A 26,075-nucleotide genomic window follows, 5' to 3' on the forward strand; every position below is an offset into this window, starting at 1 on the left:
GCCTCAGCAAGGCTCTCTTCATAGTCAACACTTGGTGAAACTTTGCACTGACTGAATGAATCAATGATGACTACAAACACAGTCATTTAAGCCCAAGATGCAAATTTTCAAAGGATTCAACTGAAAACTGGTAACAGGGTTCTTGAACCCCTTACTCAAACCCAGGTCTAAACAGGTCAGAGTGTGAGCGGAATGCGGGAGGGTCTTCCAGTGGAGAGAACTATGCAGTGATTCTACCACACCTACTCAACCTCATGAGAGAAGCTCTGAAGAGGTTGCACAGGTGTCTGATCCATACCTGAAAAATCTAAAATGGAGAGAAACTGGCCTATGCTTCCAGGATGGAAATGAAGGAGAGGTTGCTGTTGTGCTGTTATCAGCCTGAATGCTGGAGTTTATTTGTGCAAAAATATGTGTTTCCTATGGAGCAGATGTAGACAACTCACAACAGAGGGAAATAAGTCATCTTAGATTCTGTGTAATAGGGCAGATTGGAAAGACAAAGAGGGCAGAGAGAAGTGGATTCCCTGATGGAGAAGCAACAAACTGGAGGCAATCACATCACCTTTGTCAAGGGGATTGCAGAAGAGAGGTCGGTCTGCAGTGATGGTCCAGAAATGGAGTGAGAAGAGGGAGGTCTCCAAGGGGCCCCTCTGTTGGTGTGCCAGGGCTGCCACTGCGAAGTACTGCAGACTGGGTAGCTTAAACAGCACAAAATAAAGCCCAAGATCAAGGTGGCAACAGGGTCAGTTTCCTTCTAGAGGCCTTTCTTCTTGGCCTATATATAGACAGACATCTTCGCCCTATGTTTTCACATGGTCGTCTTCTGTGTGTGTCTGTATCCTAATCTTTTCATCTTATGATGATACCAATCATATTGGATTAGAGTCCACCCGTATGACCTTATTTTACCTTAATTACCCCTGCAAAGGCCCTGTCTCCAAATACAGGTACATTTTGAGAAACTAGGGTAGGACTTCAACATAGAAATGGGGTGGAGGGGCACAATCCATTCCCAGAAATAGCGCAGCAGTAAAACAAACATCTGTCAATCTCAGAACACGGCACTATCGTGCCAAGTCAAATAAGAACTTTCAGTCGGGCGTGGTGGTGGGTGCCTGTAATCCCAGCTACTCAGGAGGCTGAGGCATAAAAATTGCTTAAACTTAAGAGGTAGAGGTTGAGGTGAGCTAAGATCATGCCACTGTACTCAGCCAGGGCAGCAGAGTAAGACTCTGTCTCAAAAAAAAAGAACATTTTTATTCCTCTAACTAACTTCTTATCTTCCCCTGCCCTACGCCCAGTTTTACCATAGAGTGATCCTTAGAGAGATCCCAAACTGTGGACAGGAAGATGCAAGAGGCAGGGTAGCAGGGTGAAGTAGGGACAAAGAGAAAAGGGAGAGTTATTTAACCTTAAATAAAATTTCAGCTTTTTACTGTGATTAAATTGGTGCAAAAGTAATCACGGCTTTTGCCATTAAAATAACAAAAACCATAATTACTTTTGCAGCAACCTAATTTTTGACACTGAGCCCTCTAAGTTCTGAATTAAGAGTATTTAGCAGTAGAAACTGACTGCAGAAATTAAAAAAAAAAAATCTAACAATAATCAGAAAAGTCATAGACGCTGGGTGCAGTGGCTCATGCCTATAATCCCAGCACTCTGGAAGGCCAAGGTGGGAGGATCTCTTGACCCTGAGACCAGCCTGGGCAACATAGTGAGATCCCCATTGCTACAAAAATAAAAACAAATTAGTTGGGTATCTTGGTGTGCACCTGCAGTCCCAGCCACTTAGGAGGCTAAGGCAAAAGGATCGCTTGAGCCCAGGATTTTGAAGCTAAGGGCCTATAATTGTCACTATGCTCTAGCCTGGGAGACAGAACGAGATCCCATTTAAAAAAAAAAAAAAAGGCTGGGCACAGTGGCTCACACCTGTAATCCCAGCACTTTGGGAGGCTGAGGTAGGCAAATCACAAGGTCAAGAGATCGAGACCATCCTGGTCAACATGGTAAAACCCCTACTCTACTAAAAATACAAAAATTAGCTGGGTATTGTGGTACATACCCACAGTCCCAGCTACTTGGGAGGCCGAGGCAGGAGAATAGCTTGAACCCGGGAAGCAGAGGTTGCAATGAGCCGAGATCACGCCACCACGCTCCAGCCTGGCTACAGAGCGAAACTCTGACTCAAAAAGAAAAGAAAAGAAAGAAATGCCAGGTATTTTGGCTCATGCCTATAATCCCAGCACTTTAGCTGGGATTGGAAGGCCGAGGTGGATGGATCACTTGAGGACAGGAGCTCGAGACCAGCCTGGCCAACATGGCAAAACCTCGTCTCTACTAAAAATACAAAAATGAGATAGGCCTGGTGGCACACAATTAGGAAGCTGAGGCACAAGAATCACTTGAACCCAGGAGGCAGAGGCTGCAGTGAATAGAGACGTGCCCACTGCACTCCAGCCTGGGTGAGAGTGAAACTGTGTCTCAAAAAAAAAGAGAAAGAAACATCATAGATTTCATCCAGAGACAAGGGGTATAGTAACCTCACCAAATAACTTTCAGACAGGAGCTGCTTTATGATTACTATGTCTTATTTATTCAGCAAACCAAATAAATTATGAATGAATAAACTAGCAAACCTTCTTTTATGAATTAACCAAGGTACAGGTTAGTTGAAAGACTGCCCAGATGATAAAGTTAGTGGGGGAAAGACATAACAATAGTGTCATCTTGGCAATGAATCCTTTCCAAAATAATATCTCAGATCTTTTTTCCAAGAAAATAAATGAGCACATTCTTTTTAAACTATAAATGTCATTTAGATACTCTATCATAATGATCAGGTAGTAAAACTCTTTTGAGATCATTCATCTCCTATATTCACAACTTGTCTTTATTCAGGGATGACATTCCTCTTGGAAACCAAATATATCATTCTTCTTTGAGAATAAAACCTGCCATCAACCAGGATTGATCTTAGTCTATGAATCAGGCAGAGCCAGCGGCACTGATACAAAATTGGCTGTGGCATCACCACTATCTGGTCTGTCAAATCTGCTACTCACATGCTCCAATAAGCCTACCAAAGAAAAGTCCCAAGGTTACCTCCCGCCCTAAATCCATCCAATTTAAAAAGCATGGCTTAATCAAAACAAACTACCTCTGGAATATAAAAATCACTCTAGGACTAAGAAACTCCATGCAATTATCCCTTAAATTGAAGTTATTTTTAAGATGATCTCCAAAATGCTCATCCTGTTGTATGTTACTTATCTTTTGATGTTCATTTCAATATCACCTTCTAAACACTCCACCATGTTCGCCTCTGAAGAGGAAAACTGCCTTACATGTGCCCAGCAACTGGCCCCACGTGACTATGTATGGGTAAGCCCCTTCACAGCTTCCTCCAAAGTCCATTCCTTCATTTTCACCTATCTTGAAACCCAAAAGAGCCCATCAAGTTTAAAGATAGAGATCCAATCCTCAAACATTATTGGTGAAAATGTAAAATGGTATAGCCATTGTGAAATGCAGTGTGACAATTTCTTACAAGGTTAAATAGAAATTTACCCCACGACTCAGCAATACTATTCCTACCTATGAGAGAAATGAAAACATATGTCCACACAAAGACTGAATATTTTTAGAAGCAGCATTCATGATTGTGGAAAACGTGAAACAGAAATGTCTGTCAACTAGGTAAATAAACTGTGGCAATTCCATATAATGGAATACTATCCAGCAAGAAAAAGGAATAGAATGCTGATCCATGGTGACACATGGATGAAGCTCAAAAACATTTTGAAAAGTGAAAGTTAGACACAAAAGACCACACATAACATGATTCCTTTTTTGAGGGGGTAACAGAGACACAGAGTTTGCTCTGTTACCCAGGCTGGAGTACAGTGGCACCATCATAGCTCTCTGTAGCCTCAAACTCCTGGGCACAAGTGATCCTCCCATCTCAGCCTCCTGAGTAGCTGGGACTACAGGCACACATCACCACACCCAGCTAATTTTTGTATTTCTGTAGAAACAGGGTCTCACTGTGTTGCCCAGCCTGGCTGTGAACTCCTGGCCTCAAATGTTCCTCCTGCCTGGGCCTCCCAAAGTGCTGGGATTAGAAGCATGAGCCACCACCCCTCCCTGGCCATGATTCCATTTCTAAGGCATGTCTAGAAAAAGTAAATTTATAGAGACAAAAAGTAGATTGATGGTTGTCCAGGGCTGGGAACGCTAATAGGAAGTAACTGCAAATGCCATAAAGGGTCTTTCTGGAGTGAGAAAAATGTTCTAAAACTAGATGGTGGTGATGACTGCAAAACTGTTAATTTAATAAAAGTTGTTGACTTGTATACTAAAATCAGTGAATTTCACAGAAAGTAAGTTATATCTCAGTGAAGTTCTTAAAAAGATCCAATGAAGGCTGGGCGTGGTAGCTCACACCTGTAATCCCAGCAGATTTGAGAGGCCAAGGCAGGTGGATCACCTGAGGGCAGCAGTTCAAGACCAGCCTAGTCAACATGGTGAAATTCCAACTCTACTAAAAAAATACATAAATTAGCCAGGCATGGTGGTGGATGCCTGTAATCCCAGCTACTCGGCAGGCTGAGGCAGGAGAATTGCTGAAAGGCAGAGGTTGCGGTAAGCCGAGATCATGCCATTGCACTCCAGCCTGGGCAACAGAGTGAGTTGCTGTCTCCAAAAAAAAAAAAAGGGGAGGCCCATATACAAAGTAATTGGTTATGAAACATATCTTTCGAGTGAGTAAGAGAACAGGTTCTGTTCATCGTTATGTTTAATTCCTGTTGTTACCCTAGAAAGAATGAATTTCTAAAAGTTGGCTAACTACATATTTCATTGGTTCTTTGACTCAGTTTCAAAACAGGAAAACTTGGACTCTCACATTCTGGAATGCTGGAGACGTCATTTACAATGCCATTTGGCTTGTGAATCTCTTCCCTCACCCAGGCATCTAGTGTCTTGAATACTATTCAGAATGAGGAATATATAAATATGTTAATGACATAGATTCTGTGAACTCTGATGCCCTAGGAGAAGGGAGTGGATGTAAAGTCCAGAAATTATTTATGCTGCCCCAGCTATCATATTTGGACATCACTCATACACTGTGTATTCAAAAAAAGGCTGTTTCGTGTCTCCAGTCCAACAGAGATGGAGTGCTGGCTCATGTGAAGGCAGGCCTCCCGTCTCCTTTAGCCTAACACTGTGGCTTGGTACTCCTGCAGTGGATCCATGATGGGCCTGTCCACCAGGGCCCAGCCCCCTCCTCCTACCGTCCCCACCCACTCCAGCCAGGTCATTCTGGCAATAGCTGCTCCCTTAGAGGTGGAACTGTGTCCTCATAAGGGGATTTTTGGAGTTGGGGAGGGGAGGCCGACCTTTCTCTTGGGATGAGAACTGGGAAACCAGGAGCCTGGCAGCTGCCCAAAACCCAGTTCTAGCTGGTTTGAGAGAGGGAACCAGGGGCGGGGTGAGGATGGGGCAAGGTGGGCTGATTCCAGGGATTCCTGAGGCCGAGCTATTGCCACACCCTTTTAGCACAGGATATGGGGTCACAGAAGGCAAGGCACGCCCCTTCTAGCCTAAACTATTTCAAGCTGAGTTTCTGACACTTGCCCTCAGGCACCAAAGTATTTGTCAGTACTCTTAGGTTGCAAGTGACAGAGACCCAACTCAGATGCCACAGTAGAAGAGGTGCCTAGATCTTCAACAGCACATTTGCAGCTTGCAATTTGGTCTGTTCAGCGCATTCCTGAAGTCAGCAGCTAAATTTACTTCATGAAGCTACAGAAGTGAAAATATATAATGGGATGACCCTTTGAATCTGCAGGTTAAGGAGGGCATGTTTGTCATTCACTTGTTTGGCTCTTCGCTGCGTGTGGATCTGTCCTGCCCACTGCCCTCACACAGCCTCACCTCATCAGTCCTCCATTCATTACCCTCCTCTAACATCAGTACAGTCACTGAAGGTGACCTTGCCGGCAATCCACGTGTGAGTCTTCTGGGCTATTTTCATTCTGAAATTAAGCACTGCTCTTTGGCTCTCCTACAGAAATCAGGTCAACAATGAAAACAATCACAATTAACTGGAAGTAAATAGCATTAACTAATTTTTAAGCCCTCAAGAAATAAAAAGCCACTGTAACAGCTGGGTCTAGGAGGAAATAGTGCTTGGGGTCTGGAGATAGAAGTGGACTCTATCTTCTCTGCTCTCCTGGGACTTGACTCCACAGTACTGCGGGAGTACAAAGGAGGGAAACAAGGAAGCTGTTCCCCAAGTACAGGCTAAGGAGGAATAGGAAAAACAAAACCTTCAGGACTGGTAGGAACAATGTGAGAAGGACAGACAGTAGGGAAACTGCCATGGGGTATGGAGTGAGATGGGGTGCTGGGGGCTCAGGTGACCAGGAGACCTCAATGCCTCTGATAAATAACCCTCTGAGCACTTAATCCTTGAATAGTGGTGAAGATATGATATGAAAACACACCGTCACCCTCATTTATTCTAAGCAAGACACCTGGAAGAGACACCTAACAGAGTGGCTCAAACATCAAGGCCTCACTCCCCAGGGACCATGCCAGCCTGGATTTGCCACACTACAAATAGAAAAGCCTTTCGGGTATTTTTCCATCACAAGCTGCAAGTTGTTCTATGCCTGGGCCATGGGGGCAGCTAGATCCACCTGCCTGATAAAGACAAACTCCTGTTAACTAAATTTGAAACCCTAGTCTTTCTTTCAATTTCCAACCACTTTCTGTGTGCAGGGATAAAAAGCAAACAGCACTAACATGAAGGATGGGGAATGCTTCCATTAACCAGTAAAGACCGAATATGCTCCCCCACGTGCCCCACACATATCCACAAACCTACATACCTTGCATCTAATGCAAGAGTTTTACACGGTAATAGCATCAAGGCTACTCAAGAACTTAAAATTTATGAGAAACCTATAATTTCTTATTCACGTCATACGCACTGAATCTCAACCAGGAGCCAAGTACACAGGTGACACGGAAATATGGACCATACAACCCCAGCCTACAAAATCATTCTGGGTGTTTTTTTTTTTTTTTTTTTTTTTTTTAAATAAAAAGTCGGAGCTGCACACAGTGGCTCACACCTGTAATCCCAGCACTTTGGGATGCTAAGGCGGGTGGATCACCTGAGGTCAGGAGTTCGAGACCAGCCTGGCCAACACAGTGAAACTCTGTCTCTACTAAAAATACAATAAATTAGCTGAGCATGGCGGTGGGTACCTGTAATCCCAGCTACTAGGGAGGCTGAGGCAGGAAAATCACTTGAACCTGGGAGGCAGAGGTTGCAGTGAGCTGAGATCACACCATTGCACTTCAGTCTGGCCAATAAGAGCAAACCTCCATTTCAAAATAAGAAAAAAAAAAAAAAAGTCAACATGGGCTAATGCACTTGCACAGAAGTAGAGATATGGATTTTTAAACCCAAAACTCAAATGTTTATTACACCATGTATAATTAGTTTGTGATGAAGCTATTGTAATTCTCTATAGAAATGCTTAAAGCTAAGGGCAAAATCCCAGTTAACTGGGTAAAAGAAACAAGGAAGCTTAATCATATATTTGTTTATTGAGTACATTCTAGACGTCAGGTGGAATGGGGTTACTGGACCTACAAGAAGACATATTATTCAGACCAGTACTGTCCAATACTATAGCCACATGTGGCCTCCGAGTATTTGAAATGTGACTAGTGCAAATTGAGATGCACTGTAAAGAGGATTTACACAATGGACTTCAAAGACTAGTAAAATAGAATGCCAACTACATCATTAATAAGTTTCATATGGATTAGATATTAGAAATAATATGTTGGACATATTAGATAAAATTTATAAAAATTAATTTCATTTAAAAAAACATTTTATTGTGGCTACCAAACAATTTAATATGATCTATGTGGCCTGTATTAGTGGTTTGCTTGCATTTTTGTTAGATAGTAATGATTTAGATTTTCCCCTTCAAGCATATAGCATCTTATTATTAATACTAACAAAGCAGATGTAAAATTAAGGAGAAAATGTATATGCTCCCACCTTCAACATTTACTTACTATCATAAGATCACAAAACTCATCTAGCAAATGCGGGAGGTTAATAATTAAACAATGATTGAAAGTTGTAATTTAAAAGATTCACTCTCCCACACGTAAAAGGGATGATTAGCCTACAATTTTATTTCACTCAAAGACTGATGGACTCCTAATGTATGCAAACTAAACGATTACCCTGTTGGCAAGAAGACCACGTCCATCTATGAAAGGGCTAGTTTACCAGTCAGGGACTCTCCTGTACTCTCTCCCTCTAGCTGGTCTCAAAAGACCATCCTCAATTCGGGCTGACAAGGGGCACCATGGAGCTACATTTATCCTCCTTATTCTTAAGAAGCTATAGCTTTGATCTGGGAGTGGTGGCTCACGGCTGTAATCCCAGCACTTTGGGAGGCCGAAGCAGGTAGATCACCTGAGGTCAGGAGTGGCCACCATGGTGAAACCTCGTCTCTACTAAAAAAAAACAGAGGTTAGCTGGGTGTGGTGGCGAGCGCCGTAATTCCAGCCACTTGGGAGGCTGATGCAGGAGAACCACCTGACCCAGGAGGCGGAGGTTGCAGTGAGCCAAGACCACACCACTGCACTCAAGCCTGGGTGACAAGAACAAAACCCTGTCTCAAAAAAAGGCAAAAAAAGAAGCTATAGCTTTTACTTGCTGTACAGCATCTAATAAGACTGTATTAGCCTATCCCAGCCCCAAATTTTCTGTAGTAGAGGCTGAAAACTCTCCCCAAAACAAAAACAAAAACAAAATTACTGGCACATACTATTCAGAAAACATGTCTATGCTTTTTTTCTATCAACGTTTGGAAAATTTTCCAAAAAACTCGGTAAAGAATTAACTTTACCATTACTTCGTGCTAAGAGCCACCATGTTCAGTTTAACCAAGATGTTACTACTCTGTGTCTAGATTATGGTTGAAGCAATACAAGTTCTCTGGTGAGGCTGAAGACCTTGGTAATGCAATCTGGAATAAGATAAGACTGGGCACTAATAAAAGAACTACATCTTTACATTGTCCACATCACACAATGGCATAATAATAGAAGGACAAATAGGGAGAATGCTAATACAAACAGTTGCGCACTCAACAGAAGACACAAGGCAGATACATTACGATAACATACGGGGCAATCTCTCTTTATTGTTATAGATTATAATGGCAGGAATAATCATGTTGGCCAATATATCAGCAGTTCTTTAAAGGTGGGGTGATAAAGAACATGATGACATTAGCAATGATAGTAACAGCCACAATAGCTATCCTTTAAAGATTACTTTGCAAAAATTTTTTTAATTATTTTATTATAAATGGGTATCATCTCATTTAATGCTCACAAGCACTTCAGAATTAGATGCTATTGTTATTATTCTCAGCTTCCAGACTAGGAAATTGCAGCAGAGAAAGTTTATTTGGTCAAAAGGGCATAGCCCATAAATAGAGGAGGATGGATTAAACTAAGGTTCAACTTCCAAGCCCAAGACGTGACACCAGGCTACATGTTAGACAACACCAGTAATTTTTAAAAGTCTAGCCAACAGGCCAATCTTTCTAGTACTTAAAAGAAAAAATTCAGTTGCCTTCAAAGATGGAACAAGGCTTCAGAATTGCTGCTGGCACACAGAGGCCCCTCTAGGAAATCTGAATGAACCAATTGGCAACAGGCATTCCTTCTGGCTGTTCGTCCTTACTCACACAGCCCTGCCTCACTGGAATGGAAGAAGCATCTTTATTTCTTTGTTCTCACATGCGGAGCACATGCTTAAGGAATAATTTTATTGAATTCACGGAGTCAACAAATCCTCTTCCATATAGCTTGGCTAAAGATCCACAGTCAATAACAGAGAAAATATAAAGATAATTATAGACAAGTGAAATGGCTATTTTTACATTCGGCAGAGCTGACAGCAGACTGGGATGGAGGTTTCCATATCTTGGCAACAATTTGGAAAAGCAGAACATTTAGATAGTTATGTACTTCTCTAACATGAGGACATTTCTGTTCTTTAAGAAATTATTCCATCCTGCACAACTCTCTCTAACCTATAAAAAAGAAAATGCTGGTCCAGGCACAGTGGCTCATGCCTGTAATTCCAGCACTTTGGGACGCCAAGGCAGGTGGATCACCTGAGGTCGGGAGTTCAAGACCAGCCTGACCAACATGGAGAAACCCCATCTCTACTAAAAATACAAAATTACCCAGGCATGGTGGCACATGCCTGTAATCCCAGAAGGAGTTTTAGTCTTGTTGCCCAGGCTGGAGTTGGAGTGCAATGGCATGATCTCGGCAGGAGAATTGCTTGTACCTGGGAGGCGGAGGTTGCAGTGAGTTGAGATTGTGTCACTGCACTCCAACTCCAGCCTGGGCAACAAAAACAAAACTCCATCAAAAAAAAAAAAAAAAAAAAAAAAAAAAAGGAAGTAAAGAAAATGCTGCTGCAATTCTTCAGGACAATTTAAGCCCTGATATTATACATGTGGAATCCTAAAAACATCACCCCATGAGGTAAGAATGGGACAGAGGTGCACAGTGCTATTGTTCAAGAAGCCACACACAAAAGTGCCCACAGCCAGGCAGCCTGCCACCCAAGCCTGCAGCAGTTGTCACCAGGAGAGGGTGAGCACCTCCTTGTTTCTTTTGCCACAGTGGATATAAACACCCACTTTCCATTTATTTGGTCAAAGGGGCATAGAATCAAATGCCCTTTGTTGTAGGGGCTATGCATGTAAAATAATCAGGGGCTGTTTTAAAGACAAGACAGAAAGCAAGCCTGTTGGCAAACAAGGCACAAACATTAGCAAAGCCATCGGGAGACAGGCTTGGGATAGGTATCACTTGGAGGAAATCAGTGCATCATGTGCCTGTCTCCTTAGGTTTTTAGAGACTATAGAAGAGCAGTTGAAAAAGGAAACAAACAGCACACCCAACACCGTGCAAAGGTGTATAGCATAGAAACAACCTAACTACTGGCCGGGCGCGGTGGCCCAAGCCACCTGGTCAACACGGTAAAACCCAGCCTCTACTAAAAATACACCTGCAGTCCCAGCTACTCAGGAGGCTGAGGCAGGAGAAATCACTTTAACCGGGAAGGCAGAGGCTGCAGTGAGCCCATACAGTGCCACTGCACTCCAGCCTGATGACAGAATGAGACTCCATTATCAAAAAAAAAGGAAAAAAAAAAAAAAAAACAAGGACCTAATTATCTAGGAATTTATCAAGATTGCTGAGTGGCTGTATACATGAAGTTACTGGCAGACGTGAGTTTTTCCTCAAAAAATAAAAACATTCCAAGAAAATCTTGGATGGTAAGTATATGAATATTGGCAATAGTTTCCATGCCTATATTTTAAATAGTATTTTCCCCCAATTTAAAAAAGCTCATAAGAAATGCAAAACGTTTTTCTCAAAAGAGAAAAATGATATAGACCTTTAAGAAAATCTAAGACTTTTTTTTATTTCTTTAAACAAAGACCCAAGAAGGTTCTGAGAGCGTTTGAATCAACTTGCACCCACGACAAATGGAAACTGGGCCTGAAGTAGGCCTGTGCTTGGAGACACAAAGATGGAAAACTCAGCACCTTGCCTGGTGCTATGGCTTCCTAGCATGTTAAATATAGGACGCTGAACCTTTCCTGGGGCCTACCTTTTTTTTTTGCTTTGTTTTGCTTTGAGACAGTCTCGCTCTGTTGCCCAGGCTGGAGTGTAGTGGCATGGTCTTGGCTCACTGCGACCTCTGCCTCCGGGGTTCATGTGACTCGCCTGCCTCAGCCTCCCAAGTAGCTGGGATTACAGGTGCACACCACCATGTCCAGCTAATTTTTGTATTTTTAGTGGAGACAGGTTTTCACCATGTTGGCCAGGTTGGTCTCAAACTCCTGACCTCAAGTGATCCACCACTTCAGCCTCCCAAAGTACTGGGAGTACAGGCATGAGCCAACGCCTGGCTTCACCGTCTTTCATAAAGAAGAAAGAAAATGCTGCAGCCCGTTGTCCATGAGCCTCTTGGCTCACAAGTTCCCATATCCTCTGAGCAGCTGAGAAGAGGCCACTGTGCATGGCTGTCCTCTCTCAGCAACAGAAGTAATTCCTTTCATTTTTGAAAAAGGATCCATCACCAACATGTCAGCTTTCATGGGAGGAGATGTTCCCTTTACTTCAGCATTCTTGTCAAATTGGGAGGCTCAGCACAGAATAGGTGAACTCATCAACAAAGCCTGAGGAACATTTGTTTACATGGTTCTCACGTACAGCAGCATGCTAAGGGCCTGCGTCTTGCACCATTTCTGACCTTCTTGCTGCTGCTCAATGCCACTGGCCTCCCCTGGAATTCCCAATTTTCACCCTCTTCTTCAAGGTGAATTGACCAAGTCTATATAAGTCTTCCGTACTTAAGACTTTGGAGTCTTTCATCAAAAAACAAAAGTAGCCCAAGGAAATTCTGGATGGTAAATATATGGTTATTGGCTATAGTTTCTATGCCTATGTTTTAAATAGCTTTTTTCTGATGCAAAAAAAAAAAAAAAAAAAAAAAAAAAGGTTGGGGGCTCAGGCAGAGCACGGTGGATCACGCCTGTAATCCCAGCACTTTTGGGAGGCCACAGCAGATGGATTGCTTGAGCTTAGGAGTTTGAGGCCAGCCCAGGCAACATGATGAAACTGTCTCTCCAAAAATACAAAATTTAGCTAGCAGTGGTGGTGTACATCTGCAGTACCAGCTACTAGGGAGAAAAGGTGGGAGGACTGCTTGAGCCCAGGAGGTCAAGGCTGCGGTAAGCCAAGATTTCACCACTGCACTCCAGCCTGGGAGACAGAGTAAGATCCTATCTCAGAAAAAAAAAAGAAACGTGAAAACATTTTCTCAAAATAGAAAAATGATATGAATTCCAAATAACAATTGTAATTAGCTACATACAGGACTCTCAAGGTCACTGTTGACCTATGAGAGAAACAGAAAAGAAAAATGGTAGGAGCCCAGCGCTGAGCAGCCAGTACTAGGGTCCCATCCATCTCTGCCTCTCATTAGCTGTCCCTTTCCAAGGGGCCATTTCTCTAGGCCTCAGCCTCATCTGTGAAAAGAATCCGCCCCCCCCCACCACCACTGCCACCCCATGCCCACCACTAATAGTCCACCTTGTATTGTAGCAGATTGCGACATATCTAACCCAGCTAAAACTCAAGTCCACGAGGGCAGGTCTTGTCACTCATCCAGAGATCTTCTAAAACTCAATTATCCCATCAACACATACCACTTACAGGAAACCTGACAATGACTATGGCCAGCCCTGGCCTTATTCGGGGACAGTCCAGCAGCAAAGTACCTACGGCAGAAAAGGTGCTCAGGTCAATTACACTGACCCGTGGAAAGAGCTGCTGTCAGGCCAGGCAGGCAGCCTCTGTTACAGGCAGGTCAGCAGCCCTTTTTGGTCAGTTTTTGACTGAAATGGCTTAAGGACATCACCCAAGGTGAGCACTGATAGATGCAGCTTCTGCCACAGGAGCCCCTTCCCCTGGTCACACTACTTCCCACGGAAGCACATTTTACTCTGGAACAGCAGGCTTCCAGCTGACGGCCAGGTACCCAACTAGAAGTGTGGCCTGTCTTCTTCAGGTCCCATCAAGACAGCCCCATCAGGCTGGGAGGCCGAGAAGGGCAAAGCCAAGGGCCAGTTGGGGATATTTCCCCTACTGCGCAGAACAGTCAAAGGCCTACTTGTGAGTCTAAGAGGACACAGGACATCCGTGCACCTAGGAGGACTGTCAGGCAGGGCCGAAGACATCTCCTGTGAGCCTAGGAGGACCGTTAGGAGGGACCCGGGACATCTCCTGTGAGCCTAAGAGGACCGCCAGGAGGTATCTGGGACATCTCCTGTGAGCCTAAGAGGACCGCCAGGAGGAACCTGGGACATCTCCTCTGAGCCTAGGAGGACCGCCAGGAGGGACCCGGGACATCTGTGAGCCTAGGAGGACTGCCAGGAGGGACCCGGGACATCTCCTCTGAGCCTAGGAGGACTGCCAGGAGGGACCCGGGACATCTCCTGTGAGCCTAGGAGGAGTGTCAGGAGGGACCCGGGATACCTCCTGTGAGCCTAGGACTGTCAGGAGGGACCCGGGACATCTCCTGTGAGCCTAGGACTGTCAGGAGGGACCCGGGACATCTCCTGTGAGTCTAGGAGAACTGCCAGGAGGGACCCGGGACATCTCCTCTGAGCCAAGGAGGACCGCCAGGAGGGACCCGGGACATCTCCTGTGAGCCTAGGAGGACTGTCAGGAGGGACCCGGGACATCTCCTGTGAGCCTAGGAGGACCGTCAGGAGGGACCCGGGACATCTCCTGTGAGCCTAGGAGGACCGTCAGGACGGACCCGGGACATCTGCTCTGAGTCTAGGAGGACTGCCAGGAGGGACCCGGGACATCTCCTGTGAGTCTAGGAGGACCGTCAGGAGGGACCCGGGACATCTGTGAGCCTTAAAGTACTGTCAGTGGGGGGCCTGGGACATCTCTGTTCCCTCCTGTAAACAGCAAAACTGGGAAACTGCTGCCACCAAAAGCTGGAGACAGAGCAGACGCAACTCCAGACCAAGCAATAAGTGACCCTTGGGGTGAGAAACTTAAGACTCATCTTTGAATTCACCAGGTCTCTGTGAAACAGTCATACTACAAAACCACCTTTTTATTGCATCTACATTGCATTTTATTACATCCAATAGATATACTTTCTAAAAATGGCCAACAGTATGTGGATTGGCTAACAGCAACCAATGACTAGTTTTCCAGTTGAGGACATATAACCCACAATTATTACTTTTCACTCCTCTATGATAGGTTATCAAGCTGTCCTGGAGGATAGGGGAACATGATAGAAAAAGAGCCCTTGTAATTGTGTTCTCAAACTGTGAGAGGTGGCTGTTGTGGGTTCTTAACCTGTGTATTCCAAAGAGGTTTATAAATGGCCTTAGAGCAAGGAGTTCCATGAAATTCATGAGACTGATAAAAATTATTAACTTACAGCATCATCGTACATACATTAGCTTCTCCAAGGAAGAATGGTCCAAAATCCCCATCAGATTTGCAAGTGTCCATCTATGCCTCACAGATATATATATTTATTTATATTTTTCCGAGACAGAGTCTCGCTCTGTCGCCAGGCTGGAGTGCAGTGGCACGATCTCGGCTCACTGCAACCTTTGTCTCCCGAGTTCAAGCAATTCCCCTGCCTCAGCCTTCTGAGTAGCTGGGACTACGGGCGCGCGACACCACGCCAACCGCTAGATGATCTTCTTCTCTGGTTTGCAAATGGATTCCTTAGAGGAATAAAAAGAAAAACACTTTACTCTGTGCTCCCCTAGTGCAAAAGGAAGCTTCTCCGGCCTTTTATTCACCGGCTAACATTGCCAGTTTTCTGAGTGTCTGTCACTTCAGCCAGCAAAAGGAACTGGACAGATGTAGTGAAAGTGAAAAGAGGTAGATGCTGCTGTTAGTTTTAGAGTTATTACCTCTTTGAAAAGAACAGCTAAATTAAGCAAACTGATGGCAAAAATATTGAATCAATCCGATTGCCCATCAGTCATTGAGTAGATAAACTGTGGTGCATATATAAATGATGGAATACTACTCAGTCATAAAAAGGAATGATTTAATAACATTCACAGAGACCTGGATGAGATGGGAGACCATTATTCTAAGTGAAGTAACTCAGGAATGGAAAGTCAAACACCATATGTTCTCACTTGGAAGGGGGAGCTAAGCTATGAGGACGCAAAGGCTTAAGAATGACACAATGGACTTTGGGGACTCAGGAGGAAAGGGTGGGAAGGGGATGAGGGATAAAACACTACAAATAGGTTGCAGTGTATGTTGCTCAGGTGATGGGTGCACCAAAATCTCACAAATCACCACTAAAGAACTTACTTATGGCCGGGCGTGGTGGCTCACCCCTGTAATCCCAGCACTTTGGGAGGCCGAGGTGGGCAGATCACAAGGTCAGGAAATCGAGACCATCCTGGCCAACATGGTGAAACCCCATCACTACTAAAATACAAAAATTAGCTGGGCATGGTGGCATGTGCCTGTAATCCCATTTACTCAGGAAGCTGAGGCAGGAGAATCACTTGAACCTGGGAGGCGGAGGTTGCAGTAAGCCAAGATCACGCCACTATACTCCAGCCTGGTGACAGAGCTAGACTCTGTCTCAAAAAAAAAAAAAAAAAAAAAAAAAACAACTTTCTTATGTAACCAAACACCGCCAGTTCCCCAATCACCCATGGAAATAAAAAATTTAATGAATAATTAAGCAAACTGAATTCATCTGGAAATCATAAGGAAAAAAGGATTATCTTATCAATAGCAATAACTAAAAGGGATATGAAAAATTAAGTTGAGCTTTAAAAAGGTAATATAATAAATAATTGTAAGGGAAACTGACATAGTAAATGATAAATTGCTTATGTTGGGTTCCTTGATAATAAGCTTTGGTGGTCACTAAATGTCCATTTTTTTCTTTTTCTTTTTTTTTTTTTTGAGACAGTGTCTCGCTGTCACCCAGGCTGGAGTACAGTGGTGTGATATTGGCTCACTGCAATACATAAATACATACACACACATAATTTAATAAATTATACATCTTCCTTTCAATTTAGAAACCTCAGACATTCCCTTTCTAGCAACTACACACACACACACACACACACACACACACACACACACACACACACACAGATATGGGGTTTTGCTCAAGTGGTCCACTCTCCTCGGCCTCCCAAAGGGCTGAGATTAGAGGCATGAGCCACTGTGTCTGGCCTAAATGTCAATTTAAGAAAAATAAATAAGGAAAGAAAAAAAAGATTCCATATATTTCCTTCCACTGTACAGTAAGCTTCTTGGACTATGACCACCTTTTCTCACAAGTAGAGTCTGTTTATTTAGAAGCAGGTATTAGCAAACAGTGAAGAACTTCCCAAAGGTTTCCCCTTGCCCAAGTGTGACATATGGTCATGGAATTATATGGCAAGACTGTAATTTCCAGTGAATGCTATTCACTACAGAAGGGACTGGACTAGATCACAAGTAAGGTTAGATGAGGTGATACTGATCACAAAACCCAGCTGGTGAATCAATCAAGACATGATGCACAAACTTCCCCAAAGAGTGCGTAAGGAGGAAAAGTGTTTCTTTCACATCTTCTGAACATCTACTTGGCACTTCTGTCTTTTGATTATTGTTTAAATTCTCCTCTAGACTAGGACAGCTCTGTATCTAATGACCGCCATGAGGGGCTTAATGACCTCTGAGGTGGGAGTAGTTGAGAGATGTTAATCTCCTACTGTGTGGCAGATACTCTACTGAACACATAGAATATAAAATTGAAGAACAAGGCATGCTTCCTTCGGTCAAATAGAAGAATGTTCTTTTTTTTTTTTTTTTTNGACAGAGTCTCGCTCTGTTGCCCAGGCTGGAGTGCAATGGTACGATCTTGGCTCACTGCAACCTCTGCCTCCCAGGTTCAAGCAATTCTCCTGCCTCAGCCTCCTGAGTAGATGAGATTACAGGCATACGCCACCACATCCTGTTAATTTTTGTATTTTTAGTAGAGACGGGGTTTCAACATGTTGGTCAGGCTGATCTCGAACTCCTGACCTCGTGATCCACCCACCTCAGCCTCCCAAAGTGCTAAGATTACAGGCATGAGCCACCATACCCAGCCTCTGTTTCATTTTTAAACACATGGTTAAGTCAGTAAAGTTACTTTTTATTTATTTTTCTGAGACAGGGTCTCACTCTGTTGCCCATGCTGGAGTGTAGTGGTACAGTTTTGGCTCACTGCAACCCTCGATCCCATGGGTTTAGGTGATCCTCCCACCTTAGCCTCCTGAGTCGCTGAAACTACAAGAATGTGTCACCATGACCAACTGATTTTTGTAAAGACACGGTTTCACCATGTTGCCCAAGCTGGTCTAGAACTCCTGGGCTTAAGTAATCCTCCTACCTCAGCTTCTCAAAGTGCCAGGATTACAGGTGTGAGCCAACATGCCAGGCCAAAAGTTTTTTTTTTTAAATACTGATTAGATTTGCTGATACCTTTCCGTGGGCTGACGTCAAAGACACGGCTAATTTTTTTGATCATTGTAAATGGCTGGAGCTATTAAATTGATATTTGATGAACAATCTTTACCTTTTTTTAAACCACCTGTACTTTTCAGCTCATGATTAACTACAAAGCAAAGTGAAGAAATCTCTTTAGTCCAGGCACAGTGTGGCTCCCACTTGTAATCCCAGCACTTTGGGGGGGCTGAGGTGGGTGGATCACTTGAAGTCAGGAGTTCAAGACTAGCCTGGCCAACATAGTGAAATCCCATCTTTAATAAAAATACAAAAATTAGCTGGGCATGGTGACATGCACCTGTAATCCCAGCTACCTGGGAGGCTGAGGCAAGAGAATTGATTGCACCTGGGAGGCAGAGGTTGCACTCAGCCAAGATCGCCCCACTGCACTCCAGCCTGGGCAACAGAGCAAGACTCTGAGTCAAAAAAGAAAAAAGAAATCTGTTTAAATTGTGCAATATTTTAATAACAATCATATAATTCTATGCTTATGGTTTTCAGCTTACAAGTTAACTAGCCCTATCTGGATCCATAATATACTAATTTCTTTCAACATCATTTTATTACAGAGAGTAAAATGATTTTATTTCAATATTCTAGTAATGTTTTAAAGGATATCATCAGTATTATATATATAATATAGTTCACTGGGAAAAAAATCCAGACTGCTTTTTCCTATCACCATATAAAATACACCCAAGAGGCCTCTGACATACTTAGCCTTGTTTTGTCAACTCCTATCTCATCATGCAAGGTACAGAAAATTCACTTGGCTTCTAGCGAAACAATGCACTGATGCTATAACATTGAATGTTTTTTGTGCCATGAGTTAAGGACTGTATGATATGGCAATCTTAGTGTATATCTAGTACCTTTCTATATATTATTTGCTCCAAGATCCTCAGATGAAGGTCCTCATTTTCCTTCCACCATGAAAAACCCATCCCTCCTCCCCCCTCCAAAAAACTCCTCATAAAGGCACAAAGTCAGGGCAATGATGATGTACAGTCTCCAACAATCCAACAAAATACACTTTTTTGTTCTTAGAAACACAGTGTGGACCAGGGCCAGTGGCTTATGCCTGTAATCCCAGCACTTCGAGAGGCTGAGGCAGGAGGACCGTCTGAGCCCAGGGGTTCAAGACCAGCTTGGGCAACCTAAGGAGAGACCTTGTTTCTACAAAAAGTAAAAGAAAAATTAGCCAGGTGTGTTGGCTCATACCTGTAGTCCCAGCTATTCAGGAAGCTGAGGTGGGAGGATCTCTTGAGCCCAGGAGTTCCAGAACAGAGCAAGACGCCATCTCAAGAAAAAATAAAGAAATGCAGTGTGCTTGATGCTGCTTGGGGTGGCTGCTGGCCTGTTGGTGCAGATGCCGTGTGGAATACAGTCAGCATCTATTGGTTATACAACTTCCACTTTCACCAGATTGGAAAATGAAGTTATCACAAAAGGAAAGGTGGGTGTGCCTCCAAGCACTGTGTTACTTGTTTTCCTCTAAATTCAGAATTAGGCAAAATGTTATAGGAGAAAAAAAATCTGAAGACTAAGTGGCTTGTAGGATAAATCACACAGATTTCAAAGGGGTGGCTTCCCTAGAAGACATATGTTTTCTTACCCTAAAGGAACTTATAAATATGAGATATGGGGCGCTTACAGATGTGGAACAACCAGCATTGTTTAGGATATCCAATAAGTGTTAAAGGGGAAATCCCAGAGAAAATCACAATAAAAAGCATATCCATTTGTTCATCAAATACCTGTTTAACTAGTAGGGGTCAACATTGTTCTAGACACCAGGAATACAATAGTAAACAAGAGTAGCAAGCCCCATGCCTTTGTGGAACTCATAGTCTGATATAAATTACAGCATACATAATCTAGTATATAACACATAATCTAGTATAAATTAGCATATAATACTAATATAAATTACAGATTGAGTATCCCTAATCTAAGAATCTGAATCTGAAATGCTCCAAAGTCCAAAATGCTTCAGGCACCAACAGGATACTCAAAGGAAAGACCCACTGGAGCATGTAGGATTTCTGGATCAGGAATGTTCAACCATGTAATACAAATATTCCAAAAATTTAAAAAATATCCAAAATCTGAAACACTTCTGGTCCCAAGCATTTTGGAATAAAGGATACTCAACCTGTACATGACAAGCTAGAAGGCGCTAAGTGCCTTGGAGAAGAATAAAAGCAGAGACCAGGTCACAGGCTAGACTGGAAGGAAGTATCTGAGCACAACACCTGAAGAAGGGTTGAGGGCACAGCCATGTAGACGTCTAAGGGAAGTGCTTTCCAGGCAGTGGAAAGAGCACATGCAAAGGCTCTGAGGCAAGAATGTGCCCGGTGATCCTTTTGTAGAGTTCATGAGCACGATGATTCCATGTGTGAGACGTGTCTGACATGATCTTAGGAGGAAAAAATAAGAATGTGCCTGGCAATTTGAAGGAATAATGAGGAAGCCAATGTGTTTAAATGCCTTAAACTCCTTCCAGCCTGAGGGGTTACCACTGGAGCAAAATACGTCACTACACAGCAACATTTTCAAAAACTCTTAGAACAGGAATGTGCCTTTGTAAATGCTTACTCCTACCCCTTAATCTTAACAAAGAAATGAGGAAGAGGAGGTTGGGTGAGTAATCCAAGGTCACTCGGCCGGTGACTGGCTGAGAAAAGGTTTCTGCACAAGAATCCCAAACAGCACCATGGATTGGTCTCATGCTTCAATTTTACAAGGAGGAGGCACTTTTTCTTTTTTGAGACAAGGGTCTCACTCTGTCATCCAGGCTGCAATGCAGCGGCATAATCTAGGTTCACTGCAGCCTTGACCTCCAGGGCTTAAACAATGCTGCCACCTCAGCCTCCCAAGTAGCTGGGGCCACAGGCACACCACCACGCCCCGCTAATTTTTTTATTTTCTGTAGAGATCAGGTTTTACTACGTTTCCCAGGCTGGTCTCGAACTCCTGAGCTCAAGCAATCCTCCTGCCTTGGCCTCCCAAAGTGCTGGGATTACAGGTGTGCAACACCACGTCAGGCCCACTTTTCTTATTAAAAAAAAAAAAAGAAGAAGAAGAAAGAAAGAAAGAAACAAGCAAAAAAAGTCCAGCCAACTCATGTAATCTTCTTAGAAATTAAAACTGATCAATTTCACTTTTTTAGTCAACAGGTAGCTAAGAGCATACAAGCACTCTAAATATTTTTTGAGGAACGAATAAATGCAGTGCTACCTAAACCTCTTTATCCAGTAACTGAGTGTGTAACAGAAAAATCTGTGCATAAGAAAACTCTCAGAATGTTTATTGTGCAAACTGTTATAGTAAAAAGAAATAAAAATAAAAATAGAAACAGACTGTCACTCCGCAGAAAAAGTGTCCGTAACAGTTAAAAAACTAGGCCAGGCTCATGGACTGTGGGAGGCTGAGGTGGGAGGCTCACTTGAGGCTGGGCGTTCGAGGCCAGCCCGGGCAACATAGTAAGACCCTGTCTCCAAAAAAACAGAAAAAATTAGCCAGGGATGGTGGCATACGCCTGCGGTCCCAGCCCCTTTGGAGGCTGAGGCAGGAAGACTGCTTAAGCCCAGGAGGTTGAGGCTGCAGTGAGTGGTAATCACAACACTGTACTCCAGCCTGGTGACAGAGCAAGACCCCAACTCAAACAAAAAACGGTGAAAACCCAGGAACCCTAATTTACTCTTGGCAAGGGAGTAAATATACTATACTTTTTTCAATACACTGGAATTCTCTTTAACAGCTAAGGTGAATAAAGATCTATTAACACATGTATCTCGAAAACATAGTAAGTTAAAAATGCAAGCTATACATAGGTAGAATTATGCCATTTATGTAAAATGTTAAACACAAACTCACACGTATTGTGGATACACTGTAGTTTCAAAGCATGCTTGGGAACTATGTAAGCTAACTTCACATTAGAGGTTACCTGAGGATGGAGGTAAAGGAGGAGGAAGAATAAATCAAATATTTAAGTTATAGTGTTTTTATGGGGGGAAGGGGGGCGGGCATGTTGCAAATATGAAAATATTAGCAACTCTTAGACCTAGGAAGTGGAAGACAAGATGGCTTACTATACTCTCTTTTTATGTATGTTAAAAGTATTTCATACTTATTTTTATTTTTAAAGGTTGGAAAAAAGGACAAAGGAAGGGAGGGAGGAGTGGAAGAAGAGGCAAAAGTTGTGTACCACATTCTATTAATTCCAACGCCTAGTTGTTCTTAACCTCCAAACCTGCTTCTTCACCTTTAAAGCCTAGGTGATAGTACCTGTACCTGCCTAGAACACGCTTTGAGAATTAGCAGACTGGAGACAGAACTTCACTGTCAGGTTCACTGCTAGTGGGCAGGACACGACATCATTCTCCCACAGAATCCTTAGGGGGCTCAGCATCCCTTCTTTTTCTTCAATTCAGGTAACACCAATAAGATTTTCCAGCAGGGTTATCACACCACCACCACCACCTCCTCCAAAAAGCCATAAAACAATAAATTCATTACTGAAGCATCTCAGTGAATGGAGATGAAAAAACTGCAACAGCCCAGCATGGGACAGCTCTCCCAATCTCTGTTAGGCAAGCATTGGCTAAAAGATAAGAACTGGATCAATTTCCTCACATAAAGTCGACTGCCTTACAAACCCAAGGGGAAAAAATATCACACTTGTTAGGCATCATTAAGAAAAGATTATCAGATTATATCCATCGGTAATAAAACTCCAAGCCACAGGATGAACAGGGGTCTGCAGGCAGGGGAGAGAACAGCCAAAATCCAGCCTCCCTGTGATTCCCGACCTCTTCTCCAACTCTGTGCAAAGCCGGAGGAGGTGAGGCTCTCCTCGATAAAACGAGCTTCGGCTCTGTCCTAGTGATGGACAGTTCCCCTCTGCCAGGCTCCTGGAGCCTTGAGACCACATTCCCCAGGGATCCGGCAGCGTTTCTCCATTCCAGGCAGCTAGACATTCTCCTTACCAGGAAGGAAGACGGAATCCCACCCAGATCACCTGTGAGCTGCGTCGAAGGGAAGCCGCTGGTCTCGAGGCTAGGGGCCTCGAGTCCGCAGATTCCTCCCAACATCTCTGGGAGTAAAGTTGGGCTTAGCTGGGCTCCTAGCAAAGAAGGAGCCTGGAAAGGCAGCCATGCTCAGGCCCCCGGGAGGCCACTTCGGACCCCTCCACGCCGTGCCGGGCCGCAGCTGCCTTAACCCCCAGTCTGTTGCCTCTCCAGTCTCTGTGCCCCCTCCACAAAAGGGGGATGCGAAACCCAAAGGAGTTAGCAGGTGAACCCTGCAAACCGCAGAAACTAAACCGCGGACACCAACCTGCCCGAGAAGGCAGCGAAGGTGGTTGAGGACGACACCCCCCACCCTGGGCGGGGGTCGCGGGAGATGGCGGGCGCCTGTCGGGTGGCTCCACGTCCTCCTTCCTCCCGAAGTCCCGGCGGCCCCGAGTCTGCCCCAACTCTAGCATCCGTCCTCCCCACCCTCCTCCGAGCTGCGGCGGGGAAAACAAGGCAGAGGGCTGGGGCAGGCCCAGAGGGGTCTCGCCCCCGCCCTTGGGCCGGCCAAGGGGCTCCCGGGAGTCAGCGGAGGAACAATAGCGGACCCCGCGTCCCGGGAGCCGCACGCAGTCTCCGGCTCGCACCTCCCTCCCCAGCTGCTCCAAGTTCAGCCGGGAGGAGGATTGGGTTCTGCAGCACCGTCTCGCGGGGGGCGAGGCGCAGCGCGGGGCGAAGCAGGTGGGACCGGGCGCGGACTCCAGGGCGCACCACCGGGTCTCCTCATTCATTCCCGCCCGCGCTCCCTCCGCCGCGGCCCCGGCCCCGCGCCCCGCCCCAGCCGGCCTGCGAGTCGCCGAGGACTGGGGAAGCACCCTTCTCCTAACTTGGCCCGGTCCTCCCGCTCTGCCCTCATCCGCACCTCCCTCCCCTTCCTCTTGCCCCCAGATCTGCCCTCCGTAGAGAGTTGGCGGCCGGCGGCGGACCAGGGAGAGGCGGCGGGACCCCCGCTGCCGCCCGCCCAGCCGCTCCTCCCTGGCGCCGTCCCCAGCGCCTCCCGCGCCGGAGCTCCAGACACAAAGGCGGGGACGCGAGCCCAGGACCCCGCGCCGTGAGACTCCCAACTCCGTGCCGCGCACTCACCCCATCGAGGCGGCGGCGGCGCTCCCCGGACCCCGCTGGCTGCGCCACCCCGCCCGCCGCTTCCCCAGGAAAACGCGGCCGCCGGGCTCGCTTCCTGCTCGGCTTCCTGCGCTCGGTCCCTCCTCCTCCCCCGCTGCGGGGGTCAGTGGGCGCCGAGCTCCCGGGCTGGGCCGGCGGGGCGGGGGCAGCCGCAGCACCACCACGTGGCCGCCGGGCGCCGGCCCCCGCCGACCTGGATCCAGCGGGAGCGGGAAGGGAGGCGCTAACCATTCCCCTCCCATTCCACCCCGCGCGGCCCCAAATTCCGCGAGTCAGGTGACCCGGCCCCGCGCTCCAGCCGGGACTTGCGGGGCTCCTCCCCGCCCTCCGAACCCCGGGCCCCGCCGCAACCCCGGGCCCGGGCGCCCTGGTTGTCCGTGGCTTGCTTTTAATTTCCAGGGATCGTGGGACCCTTCTCCGCGGATCTGTTTCATCCTCTTAAGCTGAAAGTTAGTGGCAGACCCCCTCCCCCCCGCCCATGCTCTGACCCCTGGGTTTAGGACAGATGAGATCCCAAATACTGTTTATTTCTGGTTAACTTCCAAAGTTTGTGGTTGTGGCGAGTGTTTCAAAGTCACTGATCCAAGCCCCTTCTGACCAGAATCTAAAAGGTTGTTTTCCAAAATCATTGAACAGAAAGTAAAGTAGAATGTGCTCACGTTCTCCGGACTGAACCAATTGGTTGGAGTGACTGTTTCCTAACACTCATTGGGTGGCAAGGCAAGACTACCACCGTTCAGAGTTGTTCTGCTCAGGAGTTAGAAAGGAGAAACCTACAGCCTGAACTGACAGGCGAGATTACGCATGGGAACGCCTTCAAAACAGTGTGTGGGAAGCCGCGGGGCACAGGCTCACTGCCCCACGTCCCCGACAGCTTCTCTCCCTATCCCAGCCCACTAAGGCCCGACCTTTGAATTACGATGGACTCCTCCATTAATTCCAAGGATTTCAAAGCTCTCTGTCTACCCACTCATCTAATTTGGGCCAGCTTTTCAATGCATTCTAGTCGTGCTGACCAGCTGTGACTTGAGTTCTATTCACCAAAGCTCCTCCCTTCTCCCGTTAGCTCTGCCTCCATTGCTCAGGGAAGAAAGCTTTCTAGAATACACAACCGGTATTGAGTTCTTTTCTGGGATCTACTGTAAGTCCATTGAACCTAAGACGGAAAAAAGGCCAATTCTAACAAAATTGAAATTCACCCTAACAGCTCAGTATATAACGTGTTAGCTGCATATTACATTTACATGGCAGACTTTACCTGTTCCCTCCCCCGCTCCTCTCGTCCCTCCTCCTTCCTCCCCCTGCCCCCTAGGGAACAGCCTATGGCCCCTTTAACAGTTGAACTTGCCAAACAAGATCAAAAGCCTTGTAACTAGCTGCAGGGTCTTCACTTCCTACCACCACACAGCAAAGTTTCCTTAGGCAAGTAATGAACAGCTAAAGCAAGGTGTACACTCCTCTTCCTGTCCTTTATCCCTCTCTCAAACAAAGTCGCACTGTAAAAGAAACGCGAACTGGCCAACATTCTTTTGGTTTAATGCTGGCAATTTCTATAATAGTGTTTCATCGTGATTCTTATTAGTGACGTACTGTAGGGTATTTAAGGGGAACAATACTGCCGTCTGTGAGTCTTCTGCTCTATTTTTGCAGGTCAGTCTCGTTCAA

At 45.3% G+C, this 26,075-nt stretch overlaps 1 protein-coding gene across 3 annotated transcripts in view; it reads right to left on the reverse strand.

Moving 5' to 3' along the window:
• Positions 1-24,609, reverse strand: part of RAI14 (retinoic acid induced 14) — a 189,430-nt gene extending 164,821 nt beyond the window's left edge. Inside the window, exons 1-2 of one of the 3 annotated variants that reach the window (XM_017548294.2) lie at positions 24,372-24,554; positions 4,760-4,819 (exon numbers count right to left, since the gene is read on the reverse strand). The gene's annotated coding sequence lies outside the window, so the exon portion shown is untranslated. Of the gene's footprint in view, positions 1-4,759; positions 4,820-24,371 lie in introns of all 3 variants that reach the window. The other 2 variants (XM_017548291.1, XM_017548296.2) reach the window with 2 other exon arrangements.
• Between the last annotated feature and the right edge of the window lie 1,466 nt (positions 24,610-26,075).

Source organism: Cebus imitator, unplaced genomic scaffold (genome assembly GCF_001604975.1).
Source record: "Cebus imitator isolate Cc_AM_T3 unplaced genomic scaffold, Cebus_imitator-1.0 Scaffold205, whole genome shotgun sequence".
Lineage (NCBI taxonomy): Eukaryota > Metazoa > Chordata > Mammalia > Primates > Cebidae > Cebus > Cebus imitator.